Genomic DNA, 24586 nt, shown 5'->3' on the forward strand with positions numbered 1-24586 from the left:
TTCTTCTTCTTCAGTTTTGGTTCGTTTTGCCAAGTTTCTAGGGATATATGATGTTCCCCTAATACGAGCCGCCGTTTTCCACTTTGGTTTAGAAAAACCTGGTGGTTTAGAGGTTCCCGAGTTATTGTTACAACTTAAGGACTTCGGAGGTTGACGATACATATAAAGTTCATCGGGGTTGGAATTAGATTTCTCTATTTTTATGCCCTTTCCCTTATTATTTTTTTTTGCCTTTTTAAATTCAGTTGGGGTAATTTCTATAACATCATCGGAATTCTCGTCAGAATCCGATTCATCGGAGAATTGGTAATCCTCCCAATATTTTGCTTCCTTAGCGAAAACACCATTGACCATAATTAACCTTGGTCGGTTGGTTGAGGATTTTCTTTTACTTAACCGTTTTATTATTTCCCCCACAGGTTCTATTTCTTCATCCGGTTCCGATTCTTCTTCTGGTTCCGACTCTTCTTCCGGTTCCTCTTCTGGAACTTGTGAATCAGTCCACGAATCATTCCAATTTATATTTGACTCTTCATTATTATTAGGTGAGTCAATGGGACTTGTTCTAGAGGTAGACATCTATCACATAATATCAAACGCGTTAAGAGATTAATATATCACATAATATTCACATGTTAAAAATATATAGTTTCCAACAAAATTTGTTAAGCAATCATTTTTCAAGTAAACACGGTCGAAGTCCAGACTCACTAATGCATCCTAACAAACTCGATAAGACACACTAATGCAAAATTCTGGTTCTCTAAGACCAACGCTCGGATACCAACTGAAATGTCCCGTTCTTATTGATTAAAAACGTTCCATATTAATTGATTTCGTTGCGAGGTTTTGACCTCTATATGAGACGTTTTTCAAAGACTGCATTCATTTTAAAACAAACCATAACCTTTATTTCATCAATAAAGGTTTAAAAAGCTTTACGTAGATTATCAAATAATGATAATCTAAAATATCCTGTTTACACACGACCATTACATAATGGTTTACAATACAAATATGTTACAACAAAATAAGTTTCTTGAATGCAGTTTTTAAACAATATCATACAAGCATGGACTCCAAATCTCGTCCTTATTTAAGTATGCGACAGCGGAAGCTCTTAATAATCACCTGAGAATAAACATGATTAAAACGTCAACAAAAATGTTGGTGAGTTATAGGTTTAACCTATATATATCAAATCGTAACAATAGACCACAAGATTTCATATTTCAATACACATCCCATACATAGAGATAAAAATCATTCATATGGTGAACACCTGGTAACCGACATTAACAAGATGCATATATAAGAATATCCCCAACATTCCGGGACACCCTTCGGATATGATATAAATTTCGAAGTACTAAAGCATCCGGTACTTTGGATGGGGTTTGTTAGGCCCAATAGATCTATCTTTAGGATTCGCGTCAATTAGGGTGTCTGTTCCCTTATTCTTATGTAACGACCCGTCAAAATCGCTATTGACGCAGCACGTTAATCATTGATTCCACAGTGAGGTTTTGACCTCTATATGATACGTTTTGATAAAATATTGCATTCATTAAAATAAGTGACTTTCTAAACATAGAAAGTTATAAACATGTGGGCGAGTGCTTAGGTATAAGCAAAACCCCAAAATACATAAGTCTTTAATTTACAGGTTGACTTCACAGTCCAATTATTTATTACACAACGCAGTTTTATTTTGAATGCAATAAACTTTGTACAAAGCATGAGAGACTCCATGCAGGCAACAAGCACATCACAGCGGAAGCATTCTAAGGACCTGAGAATAAAACATGCTAAAAAGTCAACACGAATGTTGGTGAGTTATAGGTTTAATTGCTCGAGTCATAAACATATATAAAGATAGACCACAAGATTTCATCAGAAGTTTATCAATAGATTCTACGTAACAGAGCACCTTGGTAACTAAACTTAACGCTATAGTGATAATTACCCCATTCGTTTTAATACACGCAAACCAACGTGTCTTAAACTCAAATAACATACGTCCGTTAAAAGGCTAGCGCTCTAGCTCGGACGGGGATGTCAAGCCCTATGGATCCATATACAATTATTCACGTCTACCAGTCCATATCCTATGTACTGGCAGCTACTAGTTACCAAAGCTAAGGGATTTTCGGTTTAACTCAGTGTAGAATTTAGTATGTACTTGTGTCTTATTGCGTTTAAAATAAATTGCATGTATTCTCAGCCCAAAAATATTTAAAGTATTTAAAAAGGGAGACTATAACTCACGATTCAATATTGAGACTCAATATTGTAGGCAAATTGCGTAGACGTAATGATGGTAGACGAATGTATGGTTGGCCTTGGATTCAAGAACAATACCCCGAACAATACCCAATATTTCTTTATTTTAAAACGGTTTGAAACCCGAATTAAAAATACCCTCGAATATACTTTATTATTATTAAACTTAAAATTATAATTAAAATTATAAATATAAATTTTAAGTACAGAATAAGAATGAAAAAAAATGTCGAGCAAAACTGACCTTTTATAGTACTTTTCGATTTACTGTAGCTCATGCGATCGCATGAGTTTTCAGTGTTTTTGCCATGCGATCGCATGGCCGCCTTTTCTGTTTTTGTTTGCTAGTTCGTCGACATCAAATAGTGTTTCACTGTAGCAAATAGTGTTTCACTGTAGCAAATAGTATTTTACTGTAGCAAATAGTGTTTCACTGTAGCAAATAGTGTTTCACTGTAGCAAATCACTGTAGCACTGTAGCAAAATACGGTTTCACTGTAGCAAATAGTGTTTTACTGTAGTAAATAGTGTTTTACTGTAGCAAAGTAATTTTTACTGTAGCAAATAGGGTTTTACTGTAGGAAAATCGTTTTTACTTGTACATATATATATACATACATATAATTGTTCATGAATCGTCGAGAGTAATCAAAGGTAATTGTATATATGAAACAGTTCTAAAATTTTGAGACTCAATCTAACAGACTTTGTTTAGCGTGTTAAAATAATAAATCGTATAGAGAATTGGTTTAAATAAGTCAAAAATTTTCGGGTCATCACAGTACCTCCCCCTTAAAGAAAATTTCGTCCCGAAATTTTGAGTAGTACCTGTTTCATGAGTGATATCAGTGAACAAATGTGGATACTTTTGCTTCATCTGATCTTCACGTTCCCAAGTAAACTCGGGTCCTCGTCTTGCGTTCCAACGAACCCTAACTATCGGTATTTTGCTTTGTTTTAATTGTTTGACCTCACGGTCCATGATTTCAACAGGTTCTTCGATAAAATGGAGTTTATCATTGATTCGTATTTCGTCAAGAGGAATTACGACATCCTCTTCAGCTAAACATTTCTTCAAATTTGACACGTGAAATGTGTTGTGAACACTACTAAGTTCTTGCGGTAGCTTTAATCAATAAGCAACTGTTCCAATTCTTTCGGTGATTTCAAAGGGTCCTACGTACCTAGGACTTAGCTTTCCTCGTTTACGGAAGCGTACAACGCCTTTCCAGGGTGACACTTTCAACATGACTTTGTCGCCCACTTGAAATTTTAGCGGTTTTCTTCTTACATCAGCATAACTCTTTTGGCGACTCATGGCCGTTTTCAATCGCTGTTGTATTTGAATGATCTTTTCGGTGGTTTCGTGAATAATTTCTGGTCCAGTAAGTTGTCTTTCTCCTACTTCACTCCAACATATAGGAGATCTGCACTTTCTACCGTAAAGTGCTTAAAATGGCGCTGCGTTGATGCTCGTATGATAGCTGTTATTGTATGAAAATTCTGCCAACGGTAAGTGTCGATCCCAACTGGTTCCAAAGTCAATCACGCATGCCCGTAACATGTCTTCCAAAGTGCTTTACTGTAGCACTGTAGCAAAATACGGTTTCACTGTAGCAAATAGTGTTTTACTGTAGCAAATAGTGTTTTACTGTAGCAAAGTAATTTTTACTGTAGCAAATAGGGTTTTACTGTAGGAAAATCGTTTTTACTTGTACATATATATATACATACATATAATTGTTCATGAATCGTCGAGAGTAATCAAAGGTAATTGTATATATGAAACAGTTCTAAAATTTTGAGACTCAATCTAACAGACTTTGTTTAGCGTGTTAAAATAATAAATCGTATAGAGAATTGGTTTAAATAAGTCAAAAATTTTCGGGTCATCACATCTTAGATTACCAGACTTAATAAAAAGGGGCATATTCGATTTCGATAATTCAACCATAGAATGTAGTTTCACGTACTTGTGTCTATTTTGTAAATCATTTATAAAACCTGCATGTATTCTCATCCCAAAAATATTAGATTTTAAAAGTGGGACTATAACTCACTTTCACAGATTTTCACTTCGTCAGGAAGTAAGACTTGGCCACTGGTTGATTCACGAACCTATAACAATATATACATATATATCAAAGTATGTTCAAAATATATTTACAACACTTTTAATATATTTTGATGTTTTAAGTTTATTAAGTCAGCTGTCCTCGTTAATAACCTACAACTAGTTGTCCACAGTTAGATGTACAGAAATAAATCGATAAATATTATCTTGAATCAATCCACGACCCAGTGTATACATATCTCAGTATTGATCACAACTCAAACTATATATATTTTGGAATCAACCTCAACCCTGTATAGCTAACTCCAACATTCACATATAGAGTGTCTATGGTTGTTCCGAAATATATATAGATGTGTCGACATGATAGGTCGAAACATTGTATACGTGTCTATGGTATATCAAGATTACATAATATACAATACAAGTTGATTAAGTTATGGTTGGAATAGATTTGTTACCAATTTTCACGTAGCTAAAATGAGAAAAATTATCCAATCTTGTTTTACCCATAACTTCTTCATTTTAAATCCGTTTTGAGTGAATCAAATTGCTATGGTTTCATATTGAACTCTATTTTATGAATCTAAACAGAAAAAGTATAGGTTTATAGTCGGAAAAATAAGTTATAAGTCATTTTTGTAAAGGTAGTCATTTCAGTCGAAAGAACGACGTCTAGATGACCATTTTAGAAAACATACTTCCACTTTGAGTTTAACCATAATTTTTGGATATAGTTTCATGTTCATAATAAAAATCATTTTCTCAGAATAACAACTTTTAAATCAAAGTTTATCATAGTTTTTAATTAACTAACCCAAAACAGCCCGCGGTGTTACTACGACGGCGTAAATCCTGTTTTACGGTGTTTTTCGTGTTTCCAGGTTTTAAATCATTAAGTTAGCATATCATATAGATATAGAACATGTGTTTAGTTAATTTTAAAAGTCAAGTTAGACGGATTAACTTTTGTTTGCGAACAAGTTTAGAATTAACTAAACTATGTTCTAGTGATTACGAGTTTAAACCTTCGAATAAGATAGTTTTATATATATGAATCGAATGATGTTATGAACATCATTACTACCTCAAGTTTAGTAGGTAAACCTACTGGAAGTGACAAGAAATGATCTAGCTTCAAAGGATCTTGGATGGCTTGAAAGTTCTTGAAGTAGGATCATGACACAAAAACAAGTTCAAGTAAGATTTTTACTCGAATTAAGATAGTTTATAGTTATAGAAATTGAATCAAAGTTTGAATATGAATATTACCTTGAATAAGAAAGATAACCTACTGTATATAACAAAGGTTTCTTGATCTTAGATGATTACTTGGAATGGATTAGAAAGCTTGGAAGTAAATTAGTAAACTTGAAGGGATTTTTGAAGTGTTCTTGAAGTGTTCTTCCTATGATGATTATAGCTTGATTCTTGAAGTGATTTTTGATGAAGATGATGATTAACTACTGGAAAAATACATTCATAATAGTGTGTGTGTGTGTGTTGAGAGAGAATTAGAAAGAGAATTGGAAGTGAAATGGAGTGAATGATGAGTGGTAATTGGTGAGTGGTGAGTGGGGTTAAAAGGAGTTCTAGTTAGTTGACTAGCTCATGGTAGAAGTTAAAATTGATTAGTCATACATGACATAATCAAGAGTGGAATCCCATGCTAGTTCCTATTGGTATATACCCATAGTAAGTACGTTTTGAAGCTGTGTATAATACGGGTAAGAATACGACTAGAATTCTTGATGAAAGGAAAGAATGGGAAAGTAACTGTAACCATTTTCGTTAAGTATGAGTGTTTTGATATATGTCTTGAAGTCTTCCAAAAGTATTTTAATACATCTAAATACACTACATGTATATACATTTTAACTGAGTCGTTAAGTCATCGTTAGTCGTTACATGTAAGTGTTGTTTTGAAACCTTTAAGTTAACGATCTCAATTAATGTTGTTAACCCATTGTTTATTATATCTAATGAGATGTTAAATTATCATATTATCATGATATTATGATATATTAATATATCTTAATATGATATATATACATTTAAATGTCGTTACAACGATAATCGTTACATATATGTCTCGTTTCGAAATCCTTAAGTTAGTAGTCTTGTTTATATGTATATAACTCATTGTTAATATACTTATGGAGATACTTACTTATCATAATCTCATGTTAACCATATGTATATCCATATATATATATCGTCATGTCGTTTTTACAAGTTTTAACGTTCGTGAATCGCCGGTCAACTTGGGTGGTCAATTGTCTATATGAAACATATTTCAATCAATCAAGTCTTAACAAGTTTGATTGCTTAACATGTTGGAAACATTTAATCATGTAAATATCAATCTCAATTAATATATATAAACATGGAAAAGTTCGGGTCACTACAAAATGGGCCCATAAAGTCAATACCACAAATGTCAAATACTTCACACACTTGAATGACATTTTGTGGAATTTCATCACGTTGACTTATTTTTCCGGCCCTTTGACATGCATTACAGGATTTACAAAGAAGGTATGCATCTTTGAAAATTGAAGGCCAATAGAATCTAGTATCGTAGACTTTCTTTGCTATGATTTGAGGCCCATAATGCCCTCCTGTTGGTCCTGTGTGACAATGGTTTAAGATTTAACTAGCTTCATCTCCGAATACGCATCGGCGTATTATTCCGTCGGGACATCTCTTAAACAAATGTGGATCCTCCCAGAAATAGTGTTTTATATCACTAAAGAATTTCTATCGTTTTTGGTACGACAGCCCTTTTTCAAGGAATCCACATACTAAGTAGTTTGCAAAGTCTGCAAACCATGGAATTTCACTATAATCAATTTGTAAGAGATATTCATCTAAAAAGTTAACTTGTATGGTTGATTCATTTAGAACTTCTAATTCAGGGTTTTCAAGGTAAGAAAGATGATCAGCGGCGAGATTTTCTGCTCCCTTTTTATCTCGGATTTCAATATCGAACTCTTGTAAGAGTAAGATCCAACGGATTAATCGTGGTTTGGCATCTTGTTTCGAAAATAGGTATCTAAGAGCAAAATGATCTGTATAGACCACAGTTTTAGCTAGAACGAGATATGAACGAAATTTGTCAAAAGCAAAGACGATAGCAAGGAGTTCTTTTTCAGTAGTTGTTTAATTCGTTTGTGCTCCTTGTAATGTCTTACTAGCGTAATAGATAGGTTGAAATCGTTTTTCAATCCTTTATCCTAAAACGGCTGCCATTGCAAAATCACTTGCATCGCACATGAGTTCAAATGGTAAGTTCCAATTTGGAGTTATCATGATTGGCGCATTAGTGAGTTTTTCTTTAAGAATATTAAAAGATTTGATGCATTCATCCAAAGAGAATAATTGAACATCTTTTTCTAGGAGTTTATTCATAGGAGTGGAAATTTTAGAAAAATCTTTTATGAAACGTCGGTAAAAACTGGCATGCCCTAGAAAACTCCTAACTCCTTTAACATTGGTGGGATGTGGAAGTTTAGCAATTACATCTACTTTAGCTCTATCCACTTCAATTCCTTCACTCGAAATTTTATGACCAAGAACAATGCCTTCTTTAACCATGAAATGGTATTTCTCCCAATTAAGTACTAAATTTGATTTTTTGCATCTAATAAGCATTCGTTCAAGATTAACTAGACATGTTTCAAAAGTATCACCGAAGACTGAAAAGTTATCCATAAAAACTTCCATGCATTCTTCTATCATGTCGTGAAAAATCACCATCATGCACCTTTGAAAGGTTGCAGGGGCGTTACAAAGTCCAAATGGCATGCGTTTGTAAGCAAAATTACCATAAGGGCACGTGAAGGTGGTTTTCTCTTGGTCCTCGGGTGAAATTGGAATTTGAAAGTATCCGGAGAAACCGTCAAGAAAACAATAGTAACTATTCTCAGCTAACCTTTCTAACATTTGATCAATGAAAGGTAAGGGAAAGTGATCTTTTCTGGTGGCGTCATTTAATTTTCTATAATCAATACAAACACGCCATCCTGTTACAGTCCTAGTAGGAATAAGCTCATCTTTTTCATTTATGATGACAGTGATGCCACCCTTCTTAGGTACGCATTGAACTGGGCTTACCCATGGACTATCATAGATTGGATAAATTAAACCTGCATCAAGCAGTTTAATAATTTCTTTCTTAACAACTTCTTGCATATTAGGATTTAGTCTTCGTTGGCGTTGCACATACGTTTTATGACCTTCTTCCATATGGATTTTATGTGTGCAATACGAAGGACTTATGCCTTTAATGTCATGAATCTTCCATGCAATAGCTGGTTTATGAGCTTTTAGCATAGAAATGAGTTGAGATTTTTCATTTTTCGTAAGAGAAGACGATATTATTACAGGTAAGTCAGATTCACATGTAAATATGCGTATTCCAAATGGTTTGGAAGTGGCTTTAACTCTAATATCGATGGTTCTTCTATCGATGATTTGTATCGATATCTGTCTTCCTCTTTCAATACTTGAAGTTCTTCTATTGTTGGTTCGTATTCATTAGCCATGAGTGTGGCTAACATTTCAGCTTCATCAATTGGTTCAGTTCCTTCTCCTAAAGAACATTTTCCTGTTTCTTGTAATTCTGAAAATTCTTGTAACAATTCTTCTTGTGAATCTATGGTTTGAACATAATAACATGTATCATCTGCAGATTGAGGTTGTTGCATGGCTCTATCAACAGAAAAAGTAACACTCTCGTCCTCTATACTTAGGGTCAGTTTCTTACCGAACACGTCTATTATTGCTTTAGCTGTGTTTAAGAATGGTCTTCCTAATATAAGAGGAACTCGAGAATCTTCTTCCATGTCCACAATAACAATGTCTACTGGAAATTCTAAAGTACCAACTTTAACTAGCATGTTCTCCATTATCCCTCTAGGATATTTTATTGATCGATCGGCTAGTTGTATGCTTATTCGTGTTGGTTTCAAATCTCCAAGGTCTAGTTTAGCGTATAATGAATATGGCATTAAATTTATACTAGCACCTAAGTCTGCCAATGCTTCTATTGAACTAAGACTACCCAGAAAATATGGAATTGTGAAACTTTCTGGATCTGATAATTTTTCTGGTATCTTATTCAATAGCACCGCAAAACAATTAGCATTCATTGTAACAGCTGAGAGTTCTTCCATGTTCTTTCTATTTGTGATTAGATCTTTCAGGAATTTAGCATATCTTGGCATTCCTGAAATCACATCAATGAAAGGAAGATTGACATTTATTTATTTAAACATATCCAAGAATTTGGATTGCTCGGCTTCAAGTCTTTCTTTTCTCATTTTACTCGGGTAAGGAAGTGGTGGTTAGTATGGTTTAACATAAGGTTTAGCCTTAACTGTATTATCTTCATTAACCTTTTCAACTACCAGTTATGTTTCCTTCTCTTGCTCAGGCTGTGGTGCCTGTGTAGTAAGAATAGAGTCATCAGAAATTACAGGCATTTCAGGTGGTTTAAGTGTAATACCACTTCTTGTGGTAATAGCTTTAGCTGTTTCATTTCGGGGGTTAGCATTTGTATCGCTCGGTAGACTCCCCGGTTTTCTTTCTCCAATTAACCTCGCTAGGTTGCTCACTTCTTGTTCCAGATTTTGGATGAAAGCTTGTTGATTTCTAAATGCTTGAGCATTTTGTTCATTAGTTTGTTTCTGAGATGAGAAAAACTGCCTTTGAGATTCAACTAGCTTTGACATCATATCTTCTAAATTTGGCTTTTTATCATCGGTTTGTAGTGGTTTATTTGGAAAAATAGGTCTTTGCTGGTTGTAAGTATTTTTAGATACTTGTTGATTGCTAGGACCTTGTTGGTTGTTGTATGGAACATTTCAGTTATAATTCTGATTTTGATTGTAGTTTGGCCTGGGCTGTTGATAATTATTCTGATAATTATTTCACAGCCTTTGGTTCATGTATGAAACATTCTCTCTTTATTCCATGGTTTGTTCAACACTGAGACAATCTTTTGTCAAATGTGGTCCTCCACACTGCTCACAACTAATGCGTATTGCGTGAATATCTTTAGTCATCTTTTCCATTCGTCTCTTGAAAGCATCTATCTTTGCGGAAATGGAATCAAAGTCATGGCTAGAATCGGCTCTAGCCGCTTTAGATGAACGAAAAATATCTTTTTCTTGATGCCACTCATGTGAGTGGGATGCTGTATTATCAATAATTTTGTGAGCTTCAGTTGCGGTTTTCTTCATAATGAAACCACCAGCTGCTGTGTCGATGTCTTTTCTTGTAGTGGCGTCGACTCCTTTGTAAAATATTTGGACTATTTGATAAGTATCTAGACCGTGTTGAGGACAACTTCTCAACATTTTTTCGAATCTTGTCTATGCCTCATATAGCGTTTCATTTGGCTTTTGTGGGAACGTGGCAATTTCTCCTTGAAGTCTTACAGCTTTAGATGCCGGAAAGAATCTTTTAAGAAAATTTTCAACTAAAACAACCTATGAATCAATCGGTCCTTCAGGTAACGATTCTAACCAATCTTTTGGCTTCTCCCTTTAAAGTCCAGGGAAATAACATGAGATAGATCTGTTCATCTTCAATTTCTCTGATTTTAAATAGAGTACAGATCCTATTAAAGGTTCGAAGATGTTCGTTTGGATCTTCTTTTGGCGTACCACTAAATTGGCACTGATTAGTTACCATGTGTAGGATTTGTCCTTTGATTTCATAATCTGGCGCATTAACGTCAGGTTGAATAATTGCGTGACCTTGGCCAGTGCGTGTAGCTTTCATTCGATCCTCCATACTTTGAGGTTCCGTTTCTTCTATGATTGAAATGGTTGAATCTGAATCACTAGAAGATTTTGATTTAACAGTTCCTTCCTCGATAATATCCGGATGGGTAATTAGTGGTTCAGGATCCCTGAATTGTCCCTGAATATCCTCCGGGTTCTCAATTGTGAAGTCGGTTTCAAAAATTGGATTATCAGAAATTTGAGTTGGAGTACTTGTTCGACTAGATGATGATTCTAAAGAAAAATTAACGGCGACAATATTTGCTAAATGTCATGATCGGGTTACAGGTGGTGAATGTATGAAAGGTGGTGAACGTTTTGCTCGGTGCATTCACTGAACATCCTATTAGTTATGAAGATAAAAATTATATAAGTTATCAAATTAATAGACTTTTCTAATTTTTCCCATATTTCGAATAGCCAATAGATGCAGCAGGTAGCTAGGACCCTTTAAATCAAAAGCCCACAACTCGCCACTAACAAATTCAACTATTACTATGAACCAGAAAATTTTGGATGTCTATCAATTTAACCGCTTAAAATAATTTTTCGTCAAAATTTAAAGAAAATATAGAAAATTCTAGGTCCTAAAAACTAGAGCGTAGAAATGAAAAAGAAAAAGCGCGTCGAAAAATAAGAGGCGAAAAACAAACGTCGAAAAACAAGCAGTCGAAAAATAAAAAATAAGAAAGTAAAGCGTCGAAACTTAGAAGTCTAAAAACTAAATATTAAAACTTGCGTCTAAAGGTATTAAAGCTTAAAGAAATTCTAAATCCAAAACGGCAATAACTTAATTAGGCACTAAAATCTATTTAAAACTAAAGCTATAAGCGACGTCATAAAATTCTAAAGCGCCTAAATCTTAATCTAAAGAAATAGCACTTAAAGAATTTTACGGCAAAGCCTAAAAATCTAGAAATATAAAATAAATACGGCAAAAATTAAGTTTAAAACTAATTGCGAACAAAAATTATAAACTACGTATTAAATAATAAAAAGATACAAAAATGATAAAATAACTTATTTTTATAAAAATATTATTTTTATAATATTATTTTATAAAAGTATTAATTTATAATTAATAAAACTAAATTAAAACTTAATATTACAAATTAAATAAAACTAAAACTAATTATTATTATATAAAAACCCTAATCTATATTTAATTAATTATAATTATAATTTAAAATGTAACCCTAATCGTACAGCTAAGGTTTCAGACCAGTCACATCAAATCATGCGATAGCATGAGTTGAGTGTTGTAATTCCATGCGATCGCATGATGTATGGATCCAGGTCAGATTGTTTTGGGATGCTACTGTACCAGGCCCGTTTAATCTTTTAATTTTTTTTTCTTTTAACTTTATATAAAATATTATGTAATTTAAACTAAAAAAAATATTACTTATTAGTTTTATAACACTAAAATATAATTTTTTTTTTATGTTTTTATATATTTTTTTAACACTTATTACTAAAACAAAATATTTTTACAAAATAAGAAATATTATATGTTTACAAAAATATCTTAAAACTTAATTTTTTTTATAGCGTTTCGCTTTTCTTCCCCGGCAATGGTGCCAAAAATACTTGATGTGTGTAGGATGTTGTATGAAATACTATTATTTTTGCTACGAAGTACTATTAAATACGCTACAATTTTACACAAGTTATTTATTTATTTATTGAATGGGATATACCTAAACCTTGCTACGACACTTATAGGCCGTGTGCCTAATCGTAGAGTAGTGTAGTTTTTAGTAAGTTCGGTTCATTCCACAGGGAGACAAATGAGTTTAACGCTATATTTTTCAAAACTATTTTTGTATATATATATATATATATATATATATATATATATATATATATATATATATATATATATATATATATATATATATATATATATATATATATAAGTATTATTATTATTAATAAGGGGGGTTTTTACCGTTTAATGACCGGTTTGTCGATTTTAAGTCTTATATCAGTCAAAACCTAATGCAGAAATATTAAATATAAATAGAACTTATTTTAAAGCGTAAAGTAAATGACGATAAATAAAAGTACAATAATTAAAGTGCGATAATTTAAAGTACGATAAATAAAAGTACGATGAGATATAAAATAAAGGAATTATGCTTATTTAAACTTCCGTAATCATGATATTTGACGTGTTGATTTTAATTTAGTACCATGGATTAATTGTCCTTTGTCCTGGATTATTCGATAAGTCCATCTGGTTTTGTCCATAATAGTCCATCGGTGATAATTATAAAGTGCGAGGGTCTTCGCCAAATTAACCTTATACCCGAAGTCAAATATTCCAACTAATTGGGGATTCGAACTGTAATAAGGTCTTAATACTTTGTTTAATGATTACACCAGGTTATCGACTGCGTATAATCCAAGGTTTTAATACTTTATTAACAATTACACCAATTACCCTTGAATGTAATCCACCCCTGTTTCAAATAGTCCTTTGATTATTAATCCATCCCCGTGTCCGGTTAAATGAACAATTATTAGTATTTATAGATATCCCGCCCACCGTACCCAGTCAAGCGTATGTGATTATATATAGATACGTCAAGTTGTAATCTCTATATTAAATTAACAAGATATCATTTAGTTAATTGAATATAAAGCCCATTAATAGCCCATAGTCCAATTTCCACAAGTGTCGATCTTTTGTACAAACTCCAATTATGGTACAAAGCCCAATTACCCAGTCTTTACAGTTAGTTCAACATCACGATTACTTCGGCTTAAATAAACATAATAATAACTTAGCTACGATACATTAATTTAAAAAGGTTGAACATAACTTACAATGAGTATTTATCGCGTAGTGTTACACGGACAGAATTTCAACTTACAAACTTAAAACATTCGCTAAAATAACCTTATTATTCTTAACTTAATATTAAAATTATAATTATAAAATATAAATATAAATATTGAGGGAGAGCAGAGAGTAAACTGATGATGAAGATGTAAATAACTCGTCGCCCAAACTTGCAATTTATAGGACCTGGCCAACAATTCTGTCCCATGCGATCGCATGGATTTATAACTATCAGGCCATACGATCGCATGGCCTCATGGGACAGCTCACATTGCTTTGTTTTTTAGTTTGCCGACATTTTTATTTAACAATATATATATATATATATATATATATATATATATATATATATATATATATATATATATATATATATATATATATATATATATATATATATATATATAATTTATAGAATTATGTATATATTATATTATATTCATGTGCATAGTTGACTTGTAATTTTAGGCCCGTTGCGTCGCGCGTTGATAGTTGGTTCAGGTCCCGGTTCCGAATTTTCGAACGTCCTTTCGTACGATTTAATATCTTGTACTTTGCGTTTTGCGGCTTGTAATCTTGTAATTTTGAGACGTTTCTTATCAATAAATTGAACCACTTGGATTGTACCTTATACATTTGAGCTTTTTGGTCATTTGCGTCTTCAAATCGTCGAATCTGTCTTTTGTCTTCACCTTTTATTATTTAAACGAATATTACTTGGAATTAGAAAAATTGCAACTAAAAGCTTGTCTTTCTTGAAGGATAATGCTATGAAATATATGTTCATTTTTAGCATTATCACTTAGCATACAACTTCTCCTTCCGCAACGTCTTTAACACACCCCGCAAATGATGTTCATGTTCCTTCATACTCTTCGAATAGACATGTATGTCGTCAATGAACACAATTACCGACTTGTCCAACATAGGTTGGTGATCATATACATAGTATTGTATATGTATATTTTATTTGCCAAGAGCTAAACACAGAATTACACGAATTATAATCCAAAGTTATGCAATATTCGCTGAAAATAAGCACAGCAGTTATGTTTTCGCATTAACAAAAGACTGCAGCTTAATCCGCTAAGTTTCCGTGGATAGTTAAGCAATCCGCAAACCGCGGATATTTCGAATACTCTAAATAGAGTGCATGGCCTCTCATTTATGGGATGTTGATTCTCTACCATTTGCCCAAGCCTTTGTGATTTCCACTTGTGATCTTGCCCAAGGGATTTTTACATCGCGCTAAGGTGAATCATGCTAATTGACAATCAAGACCGGGTCGGGGTGGTTGATCACTTGATTGCTAAAGTGAAAGACGATCATCGGGGCCCAAAATAATCATCAAACATCCCATCCTCCATCTTATTATTGCACTCGATCCTTAATTAAGTAATAATTGGATTTAGGATCGATCAATTGGCACCATCCGTGGGACGCGTTTTACGAATTAAAATTGAAATTTTTTGTTTTGTGCTGTCAAACAATCAATTGCTTGGTTTAATTTAAATCGTGTATTGTTATGATGAATTACAGGAAGTCGCTGAAGTGTATTAGTTGATTTGATCGTTGAATATGGCAACTAACATGAAACAAACAGGAAGCTCTGTCAATGATGATGCGTTAGTTAATGATTTGCAAAATGCTTTGTCAAGTAGTACGCAGGCAAACGCTAACACTATAGCGGGTGGTTCAGGGAAAGAATCGCTAGTTAAGGAGCCTAGTGGCAATCCTATTAACGCTGATTCGCAACTAAAGGTCGCTGCTGAAAAAATGGTCGCACGCAGGAATTTGCAGCAACATCGCAAAGAAACCATCGCTGATGGTAAGCGATTAAAGATTTTGGCTGGAAAAGCAGACAAAGTAATTGGTACTACTATTGAGCAAGCTAGAAAAGATTTTCGCAAAACTCGTGTACCGCGAACTTATTTACAGCCGTTGAATGATTCTGGATCACAAGTTGATCGCTTAGTCATTGATCATTGCGATAGTGATAGCGATGGTGTGGATGAACGTGTTATCTTAAATTCTGTTTATAGTTTGAAGACTGCGAAAGCGCCAAGAGAAGAGAATGAATTTTCTGATGATTCGGACAATGCGAAAGAATTTGTAAAAATTCCACATGTTAAGCGAAGGCGACCACCAACACCTTTCCCTCGTCATGGGAATGAAGGTGAAGCATCTGATGATATTCGCAGAGAAGATGCTCAACATTTTTTAGCGAATGCTTTTAGAAGCATTGCGCCTAAGTCAATGCAAAATAAGTTTACACAACCGAATTTTTTGCAAGATATGATCGCCAAGTTTTGTGCGGACAATACTGATACTCGCACAAAAAAGGCCACTGAAATCACCACTGCTGCAGACAAGTTTGTCCAGCATATTTCTGATTATCCAATTGTTACACCGCCTATAGTGCCAGCGACGTTGGGAGTTTATTCAGGGTTAACTGACCCCTTGGACTTTTTGCAGCGATTTGAAGGTGTGGTAAGCACCTATAATTGGGATGAACCGGTTGCGTGTAGAGTATTTCCTATGGTCTTGCAAGGATCCGCTAGGGAGTGGTTTCATAGCTTGCAAGCTCGCAGTATCATTGGTTTCATTGATCTTCGCGATAAGTTTTTGTTGCATTTTCAGAATCTTTTACCGCAGAAGAAGACACATATAGAATGTCATGATATTAAACAAGGCAGCAAAGAAACTCTGAGTGCGTTACTTATGCGGTACATTTATGAGTGTCAAAAGATACCAAGTTTGAATGAAGACCAAAAAGTTTCTGGTTTTTTGCATGCTATTAACCCACAACGACATCCGACGCTTGTGTGAAGATTGCGAAGAGATGTTCTGCCAACTTTCGCTAAAGTTCAGCAGGAAACATATGACTATCTTCGTGGTGGAGAAGATAGCACTATAACTCCTGCATGTGGATGGGGTAAGGAAAAAAGTTGGCGGGATGACAATGATTCTTTTCGCGATGGCAACGGTGATAATTACCGCGGTAATGGTTTTCCGTGGAGAAACGGCGGCGGCGGTTACCTGCGAAATGATAGGTTTCAAGGTCAGAATGATAATCATGGAAATGGTCGTCGAGATCGCTATTCTACGCAAAAATAGAACAATGAGTCTTTCAATATCATTCAGATGTTAACAAAAATGCCTAAGGAAATTTTGTTACAAGAAAGGGTTGCTAATTTTTTTCCTGATCCGCAGCCTTTAGGGGAGCATAGCAGGTGGGATAGGTCAAAGTTTTGTGTTTTCCATGATGATTATGGTCATGACACCAATCATTGTAGAGACTTAACGGAACTGATCGCGAAGGTATATGAGCAAGGAAAGCTGGACCATTTAATCGCACAGGGTACTGCAAGTATTGCGAATGTGATTATAGTACCTACAGAAGCCAATGCTCCAAATATTCCAAACGTGGCTGAGCGAAAGGCTCCCCCGGTGAAAAATCTAGGAGTAAATATGGTGAGTAAGAAAGAAAACCAGCGCGGAATTCAGGTCATTAATGTGGTGGAAGTGCAAGGCGAAATGTCGGTATTTCAAATATCTGAATAGATTGTAAGTTGGAAATGTCCTTCTATTACTTTTCCTCCTGCAAGTTTGACTACGGATGTTGATAAACCAGTGGTAGTTTCATGCCGCATTGCAAACACTGGAATTATAGTCATGAAGGTACATGTGGACACTGGTAGCAGTGTAGATGTCATGTACGAATAATGTTTTAGCAAACTACCCACAAATATCCAGGCTTTGATGAAACCTACTGCGGTTTCACTTGTTGGATTTTCAGGAGAGTCAACTTGGCCTGTTGGCCAGTTGGAATTGTAAATGGAACTAGTTGATGATTACGATGAGTCACTGAGATGCCAAGCCTAGTTGAATCTGTATATAATGCGCAATCAGTTGCGATTTAATATGATACTTGGGCGTACTGCTTTGTGCATGTTTGGCGCTATCCCTTCTACTATATATGGCATGGTTAAATTTTCTGCTAATAAGGGAATTGGCACGCTCACTTCTGCGAAAGAAGAGCCGTATTGATCTATGATTATGGCAAGTGAAAATATGGGTGTTGAGGGGCATTCAATCCACTCTGAATAAGTGTGAAAATTTATAGTAGAAAAAAGTTATGATATGCTTAGTCGAAATTTGATCAATGTTTGATATGCTACGATTGTATTCTGAATTTTGTTTCGCGAAAAAGTAATGAACAAAGCAAAGTTAATTTCAGTGTTAGTAGTTGTTTCTCTACAAAGCAAAAACACTGCGTGTGGCCACGCGTAGTGCTTATTTTGCAGAATACAACTGCTTATTTTTTATAACACTAAGTTAATGCTTGTTCCACGGGTACTTTAGGTAAAATGGCATGGTTTCGCTAAACATGACCTGCTTAAATATTATAATAATGCAAGCATACATTGCGAATTAATATGTTAAAAACCAAGTGATGAAATTGCCCACTTGTGTTAAATTGAAAATATTGCGAAAGGATAAAATTTCCTAAGTATTTGATCTTGCCAATGCTTAGATGCTTCGCAATGCTAAATTTACCTAAGGATCGATTTGTCGGACTTAGAAGATTCATAATGATTAAAAGATTGTTTCGCATAAATACGTGTTTGTTATGTGCACAATAGCGAATGCGGAAATTGTAAAGGGCAAGTCTGAATTATGAATATATGATAAAGTGAAGCGCTATATAAATAAGATAAGTTGCAACTGCGGAATGAAAATATGTTACTAGTATTAAGCGCGAAAAAGCGCGAATAATTACAAAAAACGCAATTAAGGATTGCGAAATAAGCGTTTGAAATCTAACTAAGACAATTTAAAGCTCTAGCGCTTTAATGTCTGCAAAAGTAATGCCCTCTTGTTGAACCAGTTCCTCTAAGGCTGATATGCTGACTTTCTCAACCTCCTTCTTTGCCCTTGCGAGTGCTTCCCGGGCATCATCTGTGGCACATATTTCACTTGCCATATCTGAGGGGAGGGGTTGAGAGAGATCGCCAAGTTTGTACAATAAGTCATACCACTCGCAGCGTGTGGCGAGTTTGGATGCTTGGGCGTATGCTCGGAATTTTTCAGTGACTGGTTGTGAATCCATCACTTTATCTGCGAATTCTGGTAGATATTTGACAAGCTGAGCGAATTCTTTTTCGGCATTCTCCGCCCTCTTTTTGAGTTGGATGTTTTCCTCTGCAGCCTTTTTAAGCTGTGCCTCAACCTTCCACTCTTTTCTTTCATGAGCAGTAGCAATTTTGACTTGCTTTTCATATTCATCCGAAATTTCAGTAAAATGCTCAATATTGTCAACAGCTAGGCAAATTGCATTATAGCAATTGTGCAGTCATTGTCTTTCCGCTTGAGGATATGTCAGCTTGTCGTATTGATCTTTTGTTTCTTTGGGAATGAATTTATAGAGCCTGCGGTACAATCGATTGGCTTTTTCTGCCTCTGCGGCTTCTTCCGCATCTTCTTCTTCTTCTTCTTCTTCTTCCTGATTAGACGCTTCTGTGTCGGAATCAATTGTTAAGTCCTCATGCCCAGGCTCTTCAAGAATATCCGTGGGGATACTCCCAGTAATATTGTAGAGCAGTGTAGCTTCACCAGTTGAATCTGAAAGGACAACTACAAACAGATAAGCAAATATAGCAAATCTGTGCGAAAATAATAAGGGTGTAATGAAAAAATATTGCGAAATTAACAATTGCTTACTTGCTTCTTGTTCAGATATAGTGCGCATGCGTCTTTTACGCAGGGTAGTTGCACTTTCTGTGGCTTTTCGCTTACCGCAGTCTTCACCGCTGGAAATGAAAAGCGTGTTGATGATTGGTTCATCAATTGGGATAATCTCGTCGTTGCCATTTTTAAGCGACGAGCAGGTCTGATCCTGCTAATATCTGCTGACCTCATGATTAGGTCAAGCTCAATCACTGCGAAAATCAAAACGCATAAGGATATGCGAAGACACAAAAAAAATTTATATAATGCGAAAAGTTTAGGCAAAATACCATTATTCATTTGGTCGATTAAAAGTGCATCGCAGTCGCTCCACGACCACTGGATTGAAACCCTACCAATGTACAGCTGTATGTTTGAGTATGTTCGCAGGATTAGGCCTGCACCCTTGATTGTTTTAAGAATGTCAGATTCAAGATCGTCAAGCGCAACCCTGTCATTAAGAGTGCCATCAAGTTCAGTGCACCACTTTTTTGGTATACTACTATCTACATGAGCGATGTTGTTGATAAAAAAGAAAGAACTGCGCCAGTAGCCAATAGAGTCTTTTGGCGAAGTCATTACGCCAAGCTTACTGTGGAAAGAGAACCATCCCGCATCGTATAGCACAAGGCTATTGCATGAGCGAAACACATTAAACAGCGGTTGTTTGTTGATAGCGTTACAGTACATCTCAAACAACACAATTTTGTTAATCGCGTTTGGATGAAGTTGAGCAATAGCAATCTTGTAATATTCGCAGACACTGCGAAAAAATTGGGTAAGTGGAAAGCGTAGGTTGCCTTGAGAGATGGCGGCCTCATAAACAGTAATCATCCCCTTAGGGGGAGCGTTTGCTCGATCTTCCACTGAAGGTGCGGTGGGAACAAATTGAGCAAGTGGAGGATACCACTGCTGTAGGGTTCGGAGTTTCGCTTCCGTCATATATGAAACGAAACCTCCAGGAGTATGGGCAGACGAAGAAGATGCCATTTATAGTAAGATAAGTAACACGGATGATGAATTGAAGGTATTAAGGGTTGACTTGATTAATTGCAAACAACGCGTGTGAACAGATGAATTTGATTGAACACGTAATTGAGTGAGAAAGCGTAAAGTTTTTTATGAGAGTAATTCAGCTCTTTATAATTGAAGTTAGGGCGACGAGGTTGAAGGAGTAATGATTACTTTTAAACGGCTAAAATTACCGCAACGTGTAAATGGTAACTTTCTAACCGTTACAGCGTTTCTGATTTGACAGTTTTGCGATAGTTAACGTTGTAATTATGCGTTGAACTTCATAAAATCAACGGTAATAATTTGATGGTAAAAATTATTAAAAAATCACTTGCGAATATATTTTAAGGAAGCATGGTTTTATTTTTAGAGTTTATCATGATACATCTGCTATGCGAGATGTATCATAATAAACTGGGGGACTTGATCATATACATAGTATTGTATATGTATATTTTATTTGCCAAGAGCTAAAGACAGAATTACGCGAATTATAATCCAAAGTTATGCAATATTTGCTGAAAATAAGCACAACAGTTATGTTTTCACATTAACAAAAGACTGCAGTTTAATCCGCTAAGTTTCCGCGGATAGTTAAGAAATCCGCAAACCGCGGATATTTCGAATACTATAAATAGAGAGCGTGGCCTCTCATTTATGGGTTGTTGATTCTCTGCCATTTGCCCGAGCCTTTGTGATTTCCACTTGTGATCTTGCCCAAGGGATTTTTACATCGCGCTAAGGTGAATCATGCTAATTGACAATCAAGACCGGGTCGGGGTGGTTGATCACTTGATTGCTAAAGTGAAAGACGATCATCGGGGCCCAAAATAATCATCAAACATCTCATCCTCCATCTTATTATTGCACTCGATCCTTAATTAAGTAATAACTGGATTTAGAATCGATCAGTTGGCACACTCGGTTCATAAGATCCATGAATGCCGCTGGTGAATTCGTAAGACCAAAAGGCATAACTACAAATTCAAAGTGCCCATAACGCGTTCGAAAGGCCATTTTCTCAGTATCTTCCTTACGGACCCGCAATTTGGTGATAGCCGGACCGTAAGTTAATTTTAGAAAAATAAGTTTCACCTTGGAGTTGGTTAAACAAATCATCAATCTGAGGCAATGGATAACGATTCTTTATCGTCACTTTATTCAACTCCCGATAATCGATGCACATCCGCATACTACCATCCTTCTTCTTCACGAATAAAATCGGAGCGCCCCATGGAGAAGCACTCGATCGGATAAAACCCTTCTCAAGTAACTCTTGGGTTTGATTCAACAACTCTTGCATTTCAGTTGGCGCTAAACGATAAGGAGTTTTAGCAATGGGGGTAGCCCCCGGAACCAACTCAATGCGAAATTCAACTTGTCTTTCCGCCGGAACACCCTGTAATTCATCCGGAAAAACATCTTCGAATTCATTAACAACAGGAATTTAACGAATGGATGGTGGCTCTTCACGAGTATCAACTACATGGGCAAGAAAAGCCATACCACCGCTAGTAAAAAAAACGACGTGCCCGTGCAATAGTGCATAAAGGCACAAGTCTTTTCTGTCTCTCGCCATGAATAATTAACTCTCCCCCACTTGGGGTCTTCACACGAATAGATTTCTCATTGAATGCAATATCAGCTCTATAACAATCGAGCCAATCCATACCAACGACGATATCAAATTCACCCAAGGTCATCGGGATAAGTTCGATTTTAAACGTTTCGGAATCAAACACAATATCACAATCCTTACATACATCAACCCCTAGCACCGTCTTGCCATCCGCTATTTCGACCTCTACCGGATGACTTAACTTAGCTAGCAGTTTGTTAAGCTTAGACACAAATTGAGGCGACACAAAAGACAAATTTGCACCGCTATCAAATAATATCCTTGCCGGATTAGAGTTAACCATGAAAGTACCTGAGACAACTTCATTTGATTACTTGGCCTCATCATTGGTCATCAAATAATTTCGATCCCTAGCCGTGCCCGCCGCTTTCTCCAACCGTTTAACATGATCGGTGTTCAAATCAGGACACTCTGGCCTTCGGTGCCCTTCTTTACCACAATTATAACAAGTGAGTTTGGTTGTAGAAGATGGCTTGGTGCAATCACGGGCCTTATGTCCCCTTCGTCCACAATTGTGACAAGAATAAGGAAAAACTCCGGAAGCACCTTTCTTCACACTTCCAACACTCTCGGTTGCACCTTTACTCTTCTTGTTCGAATGACTAGTAGCTTCAAACTTCCTCTTGCCAAAAGTAAAGCCACTCTTTCTCAACACGAGCGCCTCAAAACCTTTGGCCATATTGAACAACTCATCAAAACTTTTCACCACGCTTACACTAATCTTCTCTTGATAACTATCGTTCAAGATTCAATAGAAGTCTTCCTTCAACATTTTATCATTCCTGACATACTCTGGGCAAAATTGGATCTTTGACAAGAAAACGGATTTGAGAGTGTTCAAATACATCGACCCTTACCTTAAGGCACACAACTCATCCTTAAGTCTAGTAAGATCGGCCGAAGTTCGGTACTGGTCGAAAAACTCCGTCTTGAACTCGTCCCAAGTGAAATCCATACATTGTTCTTCACCATAAAGTTGGATTTTCACGTCCTACCACATCTTGGCATCACCCCTTAACATGCTACAACCCTACCTGGTCTTTTTTTTTTTTTTGAGGAGGCATTTACAAGTACGAAAAGCCCCCTCCATATCAGAGATCCAACGATTGCTCTTTAGCGGATCCCTTTCGCCATCAAAAGTGGGAGGTTGAGCATCTTTGAAATTCTTATAGTAAAAGTCTCGTCTCCCCACATTATCTTCGTGAAGAACGACCTTTACTTGTTCCTTGACTAGATTGACCACTTGCTCGTCAATCGAATCCAAGAACATCTTCTTAACATCTTCCAAGAAAACCGCATGACGCTTTTGCATAATGGCCTCAACTTTGGCCGTTAACTCGGTGTCCTCACTCGTACCTCCGTCATGGTTTTCGGGTCCATTTCTCATCTTCATACTATAAAACGGAATTAGGTTAAACAACGATACGAAGGACCTAACACAATTTATATACACATACACCTCACCGCCCCATCTTGCTCAACAATCACCGTACATCACTTGTTTGACACGATTTGAACCCGTAACAATGGTAGCTAATCATTGTTACGTAAATACGTCGCATTAACTTGCTAGTACAACGTCTATCTCGCTTGATGATCGCAAACACAACACAAAACAATTATCGCATAGTTAGTTCACCTAAACCTAGGCACTAACCAATCCCCGGTCCGACCCGTCTCCTACAAGTCCCGCATAAAGCGCATACACAATAAAGTCTAAGTCTAGGCATATCTCAAGTCACCTAAATCCCTTAGACCATGCTCTGATACCACTTGTAACGACCCAACTTCGTTATCTCAAAAACACGCAAAAATAAAAAACTTTCTGAAACATCACATCTGGACGGCGTCCAGCAAAGAAGAATTGGACGGCATTTAGAAGATCTGGACGGCGTCCAAATGAACTAAAGCTTGCTGTCTCCGGGGTCCAACTTACATGAGCGGAAAACCCGCTTCCTGACACTTTTAAACGAAAACCTTTTCACAACATGTCATAATAAGTTAAACTAAGAGATTTCCATCATCAAAACAAGTTTTACATTGTCGGGCCCACATCGGCCCGAATTACACGTTTCGTACAAAAATACAAGTTTCGACCATTCTAGTTTAATTTCCAAACGACACTAGAGCATGGTGTTTGAGGTTAAACTACCCAAATCTTAGCCGAACTTCCAAAAGCTAAAACCCCCGAGTGCCACTACTATTTC

The 24586-nt window shown here is 35.8% G+C and overlaps 1 non-coding gene across 1 annotated transcript; it reads left to right on the plus strand.

Annotated features, from left to right (window-relative positions):
* The first annotated feature begins 10690 nt into the window (after positions 1–10690).
* On the plus strand, positions 10691–10797 carry LOC139895070 (small nucleolar RNA R71). Its single transcript, XR_011775539.1, has one exon. It is a non-coding gene; the product is annotated as a small nucleolar RNA R71 (small nucleolar RNA).
* Positions 10798–24586: the final 13789 nt, after the last annotated feature.

The sequence above is a fragment of the Rutidosis leptorrhynchoides genome, chromosome 2 (assembly GCF_046630445.1).
Source record: "Rutidosis leptorrhynchoides isolate AG116_Rl617_1_P2 chromosome 2, CSIRO_AGI_Rlap_v1, whole genome shotgun sequence".
Lineage (NCBI taxonomy): Eukaryota > Viridiplantae > Streptophyta > Magnoliopsida > Asterales > Asteraceae > Rutidosis > Rutidosis leptorrhynchoides.